Genomic DNA, 12,639 nt, shown 5'->3' on the forward strand with positions numbered 1-12,639 from the left:
GGTCTGCCAGAGACTCACCTTATTTTCTGCAAGTTTGTTCCTGGCCTTTCTGAGAAATGCACTGGCCACAAGCCTATTGTTCTGCAGCTTAAAAAAAAATCAGTCCGTTTTGTTTTTGGTTTTTTTTTTTTTTGGTGTGTGAGAAGCAGATATGGAATGTCCAGGCATTAGAAAAAAAGACTCAAAGGAAAGTTGCCTATCTATGAAGTGTATCTTCTATTGTTTTTATAAAAACAAGTCTGAGTACAGTCATAGTTATTATCCTATTAAAAAAATCAGTTTACATGTGCTCAGTAGCAACTCATCTAACAGCTAATTTTTTCCAAAGGCCCCTTATACACTGAATACGTTGCATCTCTTTGCTGGTTTTTACCTTCAGGTTGGAGAGCACTGTTTGGTCCTGATGTGGGGCTCGGTAAGACTTGCTTTGGAGTTACTGCATTTGGGCACTGCAGTGCTGGATACAGGGACAGGGATCGCAGAAGTGGCAATTGACCTCTCAGGAGAGCGCAGGAGGAGAAGACAGCTCCCACACTGAAATGGAGCAGGACTTGGCCTGGCATGCACAAAGGTGCAGACAGAAGAGCTGTGTCAGCGCAAAGAGAAATGGACCTGCACAGTGGCATGACTTGAAGGGGGGCAAACCAGGGAAGTATGTTGGAATGACAGCAGCAGGTTATTGGCACAGAGCAGAATAGCCCATGGTAATTTTAAAACACTTCTTATCAAATAAGGATATGAGTGCATGAATCCAGTATGCCTCAGATAAAGTAGTTTGTTAACTAATTAAGATTTCCCATAAAGGAATCTGTTCTGTCTTTTTTTGAAAGCAACTAGACCTTCTGGATTCTTACAGGCATGCATTGCTTTTTCCTTCATATGAGTTTATTGACTGCATTTTAATACCTTCTGAAGGACCACACAAAGAAACCTTCATGGTTTCACATTCCACTCTGGTCTCCATGGCAAAGGTTCAGCTGCTATTGCTTTTGAATATGAATTTCAGGATGTAGGACTGATAATCCTATTAGTCTGTCTAGGAAACAACAACAACGAAAAAGAAATAGAAGTTGACTCAATGTTGGAGGTAATCTCCTTTATCAGACTTGTATGAGAATACATGTTTCAAAGAGGAAAAGCATTCAAGAATGGCTGTTTCATCTTTCTAGGGTCTCATGTAGGCTGAAGTGGTGCATATTTTGGCCATATAGAAGGACTGAGTAAGTTTCTGGTTACCTTGTATTAGCAATACCCTTATCACCTGTGCTCTATTAAAATCTGGGTAATCGTACCCATTTCTAACAAAAGAGAGCTGTAATATGCAGTTTGGGTTCACTGTACCATGTATAAGCAGACTCAGCTTTAAATAGTTCAGAATAACTGCTTGGATTTGAAGAATAGTTGGCAGGAATGCCTTCTGCTAGGTGACCTTTGCAAATGAGTCTGCTGCTGCTACATGTAGTACCTAAGAAGCTGGTGTTTACTGTATTGGTTCTCTCCTGGGAGCTGGGAAAGAGGACACAGCAGCTCTTTGAGGCTTGGCAGAAGATATTCAGAGATGTCACTCCCCAACCCATTCCTGCCAAATACAATTAGAACTTTTGCTGGAGAGAAAATCATTTAGGGGTTGCACTTAAATCTTGGAAGGGCATTTAAGACACATCTAAAATTCTTCATTTTCAGCAGCTGATGCTGCAAACACAATGTAGATACTAGTGATAGCATAGAATTTGTTTTTCTTGCAATGAATACAAGGTATAAAGTGTTTATTGACTTAAAAAGAAAAAACTGAACAAACAGAATAAAGAAGAAAGCATTCGTGGCTGCTTTGAAGAAAAGAATGTTTTTATTTCATACTTTGAAGAAATTGTTCAAGTAGTTCAGCCGTGTAAAAATGTGACCACTCTAATGCTGCCAAGGGCAGTGAGATCAGGGATAATCTGCTGAGGAAATGCAGCTCACGCCAGCCAAAAGGAGAGTTTAAAACTTGCAACACCAATTTTTCCAAGAGTGAAGCATGTGCAGAAGGGGAGATTTGTACTGTTCTTTGCTTGGTGAAGAATCCCCTTACCTGTTTTGAGGAACGTTCTGTCTGGTTTGTGCTGTAGATGCACGTGGATGTGAGGGACAATCTTATGCATCTTCTCCCTCCATACTGCCTTTTCTTCCCAGTTAAAAGCTCCATCTAAGAACAAAGCAGCTGTAGGAAAACTATATAAAAGTTATGTTTCATCTTGCATTATGCTTCTTCCAAAAGAATTGCAGGATAACTGCCAGAAAAGGTGTAGACCAAATTGGGTACATTGCAGTATCATTACATGGTAATACAGAAATCAATGCTGTCACCATTGCTGTGGTAATGGGTGATGTGTACCTGCCAGCCTTATCATGATTTTGAGGATGTACAAGTTACTACTGATAGTAGTGTGGCACTGTAGTGCCCTTGTACACTGTTGCATACACTCTCTGACGTCCCAGTTTCTGCTGTAAAATTTAGGCAGTGCTTCCTCAACGTAATGGAAGTGGGGAGGAAGAAGAATGGATGGAGACCATTTCCTCCTTACCTGTCCCTTGCAGGTAAGTGTTGCTAGGTCTGTGTGGTTCTCTGAATACCAAAGGCTAGTGTCTGAAAAAAGGGTTCTGTTGCGTAGGTAGTCCTAGGGTCCTTGTATCAACTTGAGATAGGTGAAGTCTCATAGAGCAAGTCTTTCTAATTAGAGGGAGAGTGATATATACCCCCTCCAACACACTGCTTCTCCTAAAATGTCATTGACTTCTTGTCCTTGGAAGATTATAATCTATCTTTTTTGGTGTTCCTGTTGTGAGAAACTCCAGTGAAATTGCTCAGTAGTCCCTCACAGTTGCAAATATAAGGTCCTATTTAAAAGTCTGTTTCAGAGGGTCCTAACCTCTGGGTGGTTTTCTGTGCAATGTGGAGGAGGTACCCTCTGGCTGTGCCTGGGTTTGTGCTTCCAGGCTGTCTGGATGGATGGACAGTGAACCTCATCTTCAGGATGACTTTTCCCAGGACAGTGTGTGCATACATAGTAAGTGGTATACACGATTAAATGACTGTTTAAGCTCTTCAAGTGATAAGGTACAATACCAGTTAGTCACCTGAGGAGCTTGATGAAAATGTATTTACTGCTGTTTCTGAAGAACTAGTACACTACAGTAAGGGCAGCGTAGAAAACCTCAAAGGCAGGATTTGGGTGACGTGATAAAATTAACTCATGGAGCACCCACTGAAGAGGGAGGGTAAAAGGTAATTTTGGATAGCTGTCCATTTATGATTGCTGCCCACCTTGTGAGCTCAGTGAGGAAGAGGTCTTGCAGAAAAAAAAAGAGAATGTGATAATGTTGCTAAATAATAATTAGTAAAAAGGGAGGGGGCCTGAGCGAAAGCTGTACTGACAACTTTAATTCTGACTCCAGCTTAGTGCTTGACTATGTATGCTTAATGTTCTTTTGAAGTAGTTCTGGTATACACGTGCCCACACACCCCCTTTGCAAACCGCTGTAGTCTGAAGAATAATTCTCAAGTTTTAGAGGGGGCGGGGGAGAAGCTTCCTTTTTGTTTAGCAACATGAAATGATTCTGTCATTTTTTTTCCCCTGGGGAGGTCTGAGTCAGCGGAAACATGGGATTATAGTGGAGTGTCTCTTCCATATACTTTTGACTCTTACAAGTATTGCCATACTAATGACTAAAGAGCAACTACTTCTGAGTGACTGCTGAACATTGTCCAGGGGCTCTATAGGTCAACTTAAAACGGAAATAAAGAATGCTTCATTTATTTGAAAATGCAGCAAAACCAGATTTAGATATGCTGCTACTGCAACTACCAAAGTACCTATGATGCACTTACCTATTGTTTTCATTGATCTTCAGGAATTATTTCTCTAAAACATGTGCAAGGACATAAATAATGTTACTTTAACACTTTCAAGTTCATTTGATGAGGTTTTTTGTCTTATGCTTTCTTCAGTCACACATAAAATTTATCAGTGCCTTCTCTTCCTTAGCTTTAATTCCTCTTATATTTATTCCTCTATATTTCTTTGTAAGCTTAAAATGGTTTCCTACCATATGAGCTGGCATCAACATTTTTTCTGTAAAGGCAATAATATTGCTTTCTAAAGCATCTTTCTATTCTATGGGCAACAGACTAGAGGAGACTTTATGTCTTGTTCTCATCCTTGCCCTGTAATGTGCTTTGGCTGTAGTCGCTCAGCACTTCCATCCCCTTGTTTTTGAAGTCTTTCCTAGAGCTCTTTGTGCTACAGCTGAAGTCTGTAAGGTCAAAATATCAATTTTCTTGAGTGGGCAGTGGTGGTGTACTTACTGTGGCAGAGAAAAAACAGTGATGCTATACTTCTCTGCACCTCAGGCATTGTTCCTTCACCCTGCTGTATGACTGCTTTGCTTCTTCTGGAAAGAGAAACTCCAGACCCAAGTTAGTGTAATTCACCAAGTTTGGAATGCACCGAGGTAGAAAGGGATTCTGGAGGAAAGAAATATAACCTTAATGGTAATCTTCAAGCATTAAGGGATGAGCCACTGGTAGCACTTTGCCCTTCAATGTTCTTGCTCCATGTCGTTCTACTACCAGACATCCTTGCTTTGCTTAGGAATCAAATTGCCAGCACTATGTTTGACACAGTGGTTTGCTTCTTTCTTCTTCATTATCATGGTACTGGGGTTTCAGTTCACCTTTCTTCCAACCTGACTGACTGACTCTGCTCAAGTTTTTAGCAGTTTTGAGGTGCTTCTCTTAGTAACGTGCCCAGGGTATTGTTTTTGGTCTCTATATTATCTTTATATTTACCCTATCAGCAGCACTTTTGCTCCTGGCCAGTGATATTGGTATGCTCATAGCACCCAGGTATGTTCCTTCTTTCTTGTCTGCTCACATTCTCATCAATAATTCTGTTTCTACCTCCGTATCTCCCTCTTGGAGAGATACAACTACTTTAAAGATAACAAAAACAGAAATTCTTTTCCTCCCCTCTGATTCTCACTATTCATCTTCCTTTTCTCACTAGCAATGTTTGTGTCATTTTTGTTGTTATTTCCAAGAAAACACCTTTTTAAAAAAACAGCAGTGCTCTGCTGTGGACCCTTCTCTCCCACGCTATCAAAACAGGCACATATATTTTTAAGCACAGTGCACTGCGATTCTTAATTTTGGTTCAGTGGATAAGCCTTTCCATGTATCTCTTGTTTTGTGCCTCAACATCAACCATATTTCTACGCCTATTTCTTCATTTCCCTACCTGCTCTCTGTAGTCTTCTAAAGTTTATGCAAATCAGACTGATTTTACACTCTTCTCTGTTCCTCATGATCACCATCTTTTCTGAAGACTACCTATTGTTAGTCTAATATTCTTACCTTATCCTTATTATGGCAGTTCTGTTTATTCTCCTTAGCTTCCTCACTGCCTGCCAATTCAAAGTTTTCCTGTTAGCACACTCTTCTTATTCCTTGCTCTTTGTACATCATGCCTTTCTCATCTTGCCTTTGGAATTTTTTCACTAATTCCTTTCACTTCTTATTTATTTCCATAGTTTAAATCTCTTCTTAAAAGGAGTGTCAGTGTTTTGCTACTTAATCCCAAGCATACTGTCTCTCATCGAGCAGCATTGCTTGTTTTCTTTACTAGGCTGTATTACTCGAAGGTATTGAGCCTGCCTGACGTTTTTATGGTTTTGTTGTTTGTTTTTTTTATATAACCCTCCTCCAAGTGTCATATTGCAAACTGTTAAAAGGGGTATGGTCCTTTTATTTCCAGATTCATCATTATTTTGTTTCTGCTCAGAACTAGGGTAATTTTAGAATTGTGTCTGCCAGAAAGACAACACTATAAGAAGACTTCTTATGCAGGGGATCAAAGATGTAAGAGCTCACAAGCATTTTCTTTAGTGCCTGAAAAAAATATTGCATTGGGCAATCCAACCATGGAAGGGAGAGAAAAACTTTGGAGAGGGTTCAAGGCCCAGCTAAATGTAACACCTTGGGCTGCAGACAGTTTCTTGACCTTTTTTTATCCTATGCATTTTCATCCTGTGTGCCAAACACAGTTGGTCACAGATTTCAGAAGTGCTGAAAGAGCCACAAGGAGAAAGAAAGAGACTACAAAACCATGCCTCATGGGTGCCTGGAAGCCTGGAGGCAGAACCCAGCTGTGCAGGTCAAAGTAAGATACTTCTGGTTGGTGATTCACCATGTTGTTTAGGGTCCTGGTTTCATCTTGAGTCTTTCTGTATTTGATGTAACACTCAGCTCCTGCAGACAGATACTTTTGGTGCAAGTCTCCCCTTCCACTAACCCCCTCATTTTTCTATCCTTTAACATCTCTAGAGGAAAGAACATTTGATGTGACTATGTCTGAAAGGTTCATAAGCCAGAATCTGGTTGTTTTATGAAGTTTTTTAAAATTTTTAAAATGTTTTTTTAAAAACATATTATGATTTTTAAATCCATCTTCTTGATTTGGGGGATAGGCCATCACAATGAGAGTTTGAAAGTACTGAATGCAAATACCTCTCATGCCTGCCGGGGGAAGGGGGAGATGTGGAAGGATCACTTCTTTTGCTAGGCCTTTGTAATAGGAGGGACAATGAGGGAGAGGATTATTTCCATGGGAAAAGCTCTGAAGAAGCTGGATTTATGTGATATAGTTACTGGGGGAAAGGCCCCATCATGTACAAACTGAGGAAACTGGGAGAGAGTTACGAGAAGCTGTTTCATGTGGAGGCATGCCTGAGAGGATAAAGATCTTTTAAAATACTCTTAGTTGTAGCTAAGTCTGGAGTGGGTTTATGAAGCTTGGAGACCTGTAATAAAGCATGCAGGCTCTTTAAAGACTTGGAAGGATGGCTGGCTCCCCTGTGCAGTGATGCACAGCTGCAGGGATTTAGACCAAGCATTTGATTTCCTCTCTGGCTTATAGGAACCAGCATAGAAAGAGGGGGGGGGGAGGGGAGAGTGATAGTGCTTCTCAGAAAGGGAAAGGATATGTTTCAGATAAGGGAAGCATGAGGGATCCCTATCTTCATTGTATAGAGCTGCCCTGGGCTTTTTATGGGGGGAGGAAGGGACAGAGAGGGTAGTCAGATAGTAAGGGCTAGTCATGAGATTTCTCACTAGGGTGTCATGACGCTCATTATCCTGGAAGGTGAGACCAACTTGTGACCCCTTTCAATATGTTATTAAAACAATGGGCCTAGTTCAGTGGCCTTGATGGCCAATTTATTGCTGCTTCCTTGATTCCTCAGGAGGCTGCCTACATGCAGAAGTAGTTCAGCCCATGTAGGGGAATTCTTTAGTTTGAATGACAGATTGCACAACACAGCTATAGTGCTTTTGGACCTCGACCAGTATGTGTGGGTGCTGCTACACTGATGCAGGCAGATTTGTTGGCGTGGGGAACATCTGTTCTGTGGTGCCCCTGAAAGATGTAGACAGACCTGAGACTATGAGATGGATGTAGACTCATGAAACTGGTCTGTGTGCTGGACTCAACATGTGAACATTTTTCCGTCTCCTGCACTGTAGGGTGTTGTATTGTCTGCACTCCCAAAATAGCTCTGGAAGGAATTGTTCTCTAGGAGAAAAACATTTGAATTATAGTTTCTTCCATGCTTTGAAAGAATGTTAATGCAGACTCTCTGCTGGGCTATATTAGCAGTAAATTATAGGAATTGGCAGGTAGTCTAGCTCGGCTAATTTGGGATTGAGGGGTAGGAGGGAAGAGATTTACATGTTTCCCACCAACCTGCAATAGCAAGGGATATTTGTGTTGGAGTGCCTGCACACCTCTTTAGGCAAAAGTCACAATGTGGCATTCTGTCATGTCAGCAGTGGATTCTTATTTTCCATGTTGCCTTCTTTCACAGATGTATTCAAAAGCCGTGAAATCCTTATGTGGATTTTAGGCATTTCAGTCCAAACTATGGTCCTGAGGACCTTGTGCTTGTTGCCATCTAAACTTGGAGACTGCTGAGTTTTTTTGTCTTCCTTTCTGCTGGCATTTTTCTTCCCTGAGATATACCTGAATGCATGTCTCTGCATACATGGAGACACAATCACTTCAACATCATAGTATTGTGGAAAAATCTGGTTGGAAAGGATTTCTGGAGGTTACAGAGATCAGGCTCCCACTTGCAGACATAATATTCCTGACACTAGGTCAACTGTGGCTCTGCTCACCCAGCTCCTTCTGTAAACCTCAGAGGATGGGAGAATCCATGATCTCTCTGGGCAGTGTGTTTCATTGCTGTGCCACACTCTCCTGTGGAGGAAATATTTCCTATTGTCCAACCTGAACCTCACAAAATGTAACCTTGTTGTCTGGCACTGCAGAGAAAGGTTTGGCCGTGTCATCTTTGTAACTGTATTACAAGTTGTAAACTGCTGCAAGATCTCCCCTTGGCCTCTTGTTTGCAAAACCAAAGCCCAGATCCCCTCAGCTGCTCATCACAGGTCCTGTGTTTGTGGAACGTGACCTATCTGTTAACCCTCTGGCAGTCCCTCTTCTCTTTCTCCAGATCCCTGTTGCACTGGGTTTCCACAGCTGGCCACAGTCTATTCCAGGTGTGGTCTCACCAGTGATGACAAGAGGTTGAGAGCATCTTCCTTGGATATGTTGTCTATGGCCCTCCAAATGTGGCCTGGTGTGGAGTCTGCTGTATGCACAGGGCCCCTGTATGCTGTTGGCTCTTATTCAGCCCAGTGTCCACCATCACGCCAAGTCCTTTTGAGTCCTTTTTGGTTGCTTCTGAGTCTGTCCTGATGCATGGAGTTGTTTTGTTTTGGCTACAAAACTTTGGGCTTCTCCTTGTTGGATGCCATGACATTTCTGTTGGCCCAGCCCTCCTGTTCTACAAGGTTCCTTTGGATTTGAGCTCTGACATTCAGCATGTCAGCTACTCCCCTTTTCAGTGTAATCTGCCTATGGCGATTTAAAAAATAATAGCTTTGCATTGCGGCAAATTGGCCCTGTTTGTCGTATGTAAAACTGTGTTTTAGCTGAGGTGCAGTGTGTTCTGTCTGAAAATGTTGAAAATGTCTCGGGCAACCTTCATTTTGATGAAACACTCATGCTCTACAACTGCATCTAATGCAAAAGAATGTGCATTCGTGTTAAAATGTTTTTCTTGAGGTTTTGTATAGTTTCAGAGGACAGTAATGCTGATACAATGACCATGGCTCAGTTGGTATGTGGTAATTTGTTAGGCTGCATTGTGATGTAATCCTCAGATTGCTTTGGAGGGGGCTGCACAAAAGTAATGTGGAGGGAGACAGACTAGTCTTCATGCTCAGGACATTTGTTATGTTTAAGGTATTTGTGTTCTCACAAGAGCAAGGGCAACAGAACCGTGTAAGACCGACATTCTCCCTTCTTTTACTTCTACTGATAGGTAATGATCCAAACGAGTTGACTGGGCCAGTCTTCTATCATTTGAGATAAGAGATAATAAAATTATCTGAGAGATCAGAAGAGTTTGATTAAGGTGGACCAGAACTGCAGGATGGAGACAAGCTTCTGCCCAATGAGAACCTTAAACATAGTGCATGCATAATTTGGTAAAAAGTTCAGATTAAAAGATTATTTAAAAAGCCTTTTTTTTTCCCCTGAAACTCTTTCCCACTTCAAAGAACAAGAAGTTTCCTTACAAGATTGAAAGGCGGTGAATTCCTAACAGACAAGCCAAACTACAAGTGCTTTGTGTATTAGCGACCTGCTGCAGGCAACAGAGATGAAGGGCTCATTTCCTTTCAGCATAGGGACTGAGGACCATGGGGGAAGCCACAATAGACCATGTGCCGTCTGAGCTCAGAGCCTGGGAAACATCTGCGCAATGCCTGGTGTAAGTTGGAGCCATTTCAGGGAAACTTTAGTTACCTGCTAGGTCCCTGGGCCCTTTGTAGTTGCATAAAGGAGAAAAAGGCTGGATCTACAAGCCATTCTGCTCCCTTTTGTGTCCCATGTGCCAGCATCATCTCAATGGACCCTCCTTCAGCAGGAATTGGGAGAAATGCCAACAAAAGGCCATTGTGTTAGCTTTTCCTGGTGGAAAACGAACCTTGTGTAAAGCCTTATGTTGCAATGTACTATTTCTGCCCTTCCGCAACATCAAAAGTTAAGGTTTGTATCCATGCTAAAAATGCAGCTGGGAATATAGCTAATGTTTCAGGACACAAATTCAACATGCAGAATTAAGCTCACAAGGAGCACTTTTAGTCACAGAACTATACTAACAGTTGGGTACGCTATGGATTTAATTTTTTCCTCAGGAATATCTGAAGCTTAGTAGTTGTCATAAATGCTGGACCTTGAGTCACAACTCTTCTCTTTTTGTTTATGTACGACTAGTGTGTGAAGATTGCAAAACACTTCCGTCTAATAATTAAAACTTCCCTGACTAAATAAATGTCCAGCAAGTCCTACGTGAAGCAATTAGTGTGCTGGGGTATTTGCTCCAAGGCAATGTTGTGATGATTTGCTGTACCGAACTATCTCATCTGCAGGTGTGAAATGCAGCAGACTCTCATTATTCATTTGTCATTAATGCACATAAAAAAAAATAAAAATTGCTCTTCAGTATCTGGTAGTTTTCATACCTTTAAGCAAGAGGTAATAAGGAATAATGGTTCAAAAATTGAAAATACTGATTACTGGGAAAATACTTTTTGCTGTTCATGAACTGTTTATAGACTATCTATATTCTGCAGATTCTTACAGTGGATCATATAGATGAACAATTTTCAATTTACATGTACGAACTATTTAGTTTGACTATTTGCCTGCTCTGTATCGTGGCTGGTTGCGTGGCTACATAGTTGTTCCTGGACTGAAGGACAGATTTTTAGGCAGTGGAATACGGAATAGTAAATATTTGTGCTGCTGCATTGAAAAACTCAATTATGTGCATGCATTTTGCAGAGAATAGGTATTTTTCAAGCATTCACATAAATCAAAAAGCTATTCACTGGAATGTTTATGAACTTCAAAGCAGGGGTACATGAACAGAAAAGAGCATAAGAGCGCTTCGGAATTCAAAGAGACGTTCTTAAACATCACTTGGCTGTGCCAGCCTTAGGCCAAGTGTCAATGCTGTCTCTCTGCTTACTGTTTAATATTCTGTTGATATATGCACTGAACATTTGGGATGGCAAAGTGTTCTAACGTTCTGTTTTTCTTAAAATATTTATGTCAGCTAGGGGTCATAATCGGGGGGACTGCTCAGAACTGCAGACAACTGCAAAAAGGAATCAAGGTATTAAAAATGACTGCCATCCTTCATAAAAGCCAAAACTTTTTTCTTATTCTCTCTTCATGAAAGCTATCTTGAAACTGTTTGACTGGAAGAATGATCCTGGGATCAGGGAGAGTTGGAGTAAATTGTCACTTGTTGACTGTTGAGAGACTCCAAAAGAAGGCTGGGGAGAAGTATGTGCTGATTTTTGGTTTGTTTATGTGGAATTTCACAAGTTGCACCAGACTGCCATGGAGAGACTGAGAACAATAGAAAGTAACTTGAGGCTGGCCACTAGCCAAACCAGGTAGTCTGGCTGCAGATGTCATACTTGGAGCATGGTGTTTGATTAATTACATGCAGACTTATCAGTCATCTCATGATTTTTTGGCAAAGAAGGAAATAATGGAAATGGGAAGGAATATCCTATGCAGGAGAGTGGTTCAGTACTGGAACAGGTGCCCAGAGAGGGTTGTGATGTCTCCATCCTCAGAGATTTCTAAAACTTTTGGATGAGTCCTGGAGCAACTTGAACTCACTGTGAAGTTGGTCATGCCCTGAGGAGTAGTGTGAACCAGAAGTCCCATCAAATCCTAATCTTTCTGTGATTCTAGGTGCTGAAAGGGGTGTCTCCAGGGAAAAAGCAGAAGGCATAAGGCATGAGATTAGTATCTCTTTCCTATTTGGGCTGCAGGGTAGAATTTCAAAGAGCGTAATAGCTGGAGTCTCATCTCTGTGCTGGGAGCCTTGCACAGCTTCTTTATTGAGCCCTGATTTTTCTCTTGTGGACTTTATCTCATCTCTGAAGTCATGGGAACTGAAATTTTCTGCTACATTTTTTCTCCTCTTATCAGAGAAACATTGCTTTGTATTATGTTATCTGTCTTGTCTAAAAACACTTTTAGCATGTTTTTAAGTAACACAAATATCAGGCTAGGAAGAGAATTATTGTGTAATTAGATGTAACAGTATGAAACGAAGAGGAAAGTTTAGGACAGATACCAGGGAAGCCTTTCATTGCAAGACTTCAAGGGAAGTAGCAGAATCAAGTGATTTAAAACTAGTCAGAACAACTTCTGGAGACTAACACTGTACAGAAATACCCTAGACCTCTTGTTCGCAAAGTACTGAGCTCTTCTTGTTAAGTCCAGTCAGAGAGGGCAGAGCATATATTAGACTCTAGCCTTTTTACATCTCAACAATTCCATAGTAACACACCAAAATTACTTTAAAAATACTATTTCATTTTGCATGTGCTGACCTAAACTGTAAGCTTTCTTAGCAGAAGGGACTTATGGATGTCTAAAAACCTGGCAGAGTGTTATGTCTACATACAAAGGGGGAAAAGTTTGGTAGTCTTTTTTTCTGTTTAAGTAC

The sequence above is a fragment of the Falco peregrinus genome, chromosome 4 (genome assembly GCF_023634155.1).
Source record: "Falco peregrinus isolate bFalPer1 chromosome 4, bFalPer1.pri, whole genome shotgun sequence".
Lineage (NCBI taxonomy): Eukaryota > Metazoa > Chordata > Aves > Falconiformes > Falconidae > Falco > Falco peregrinus.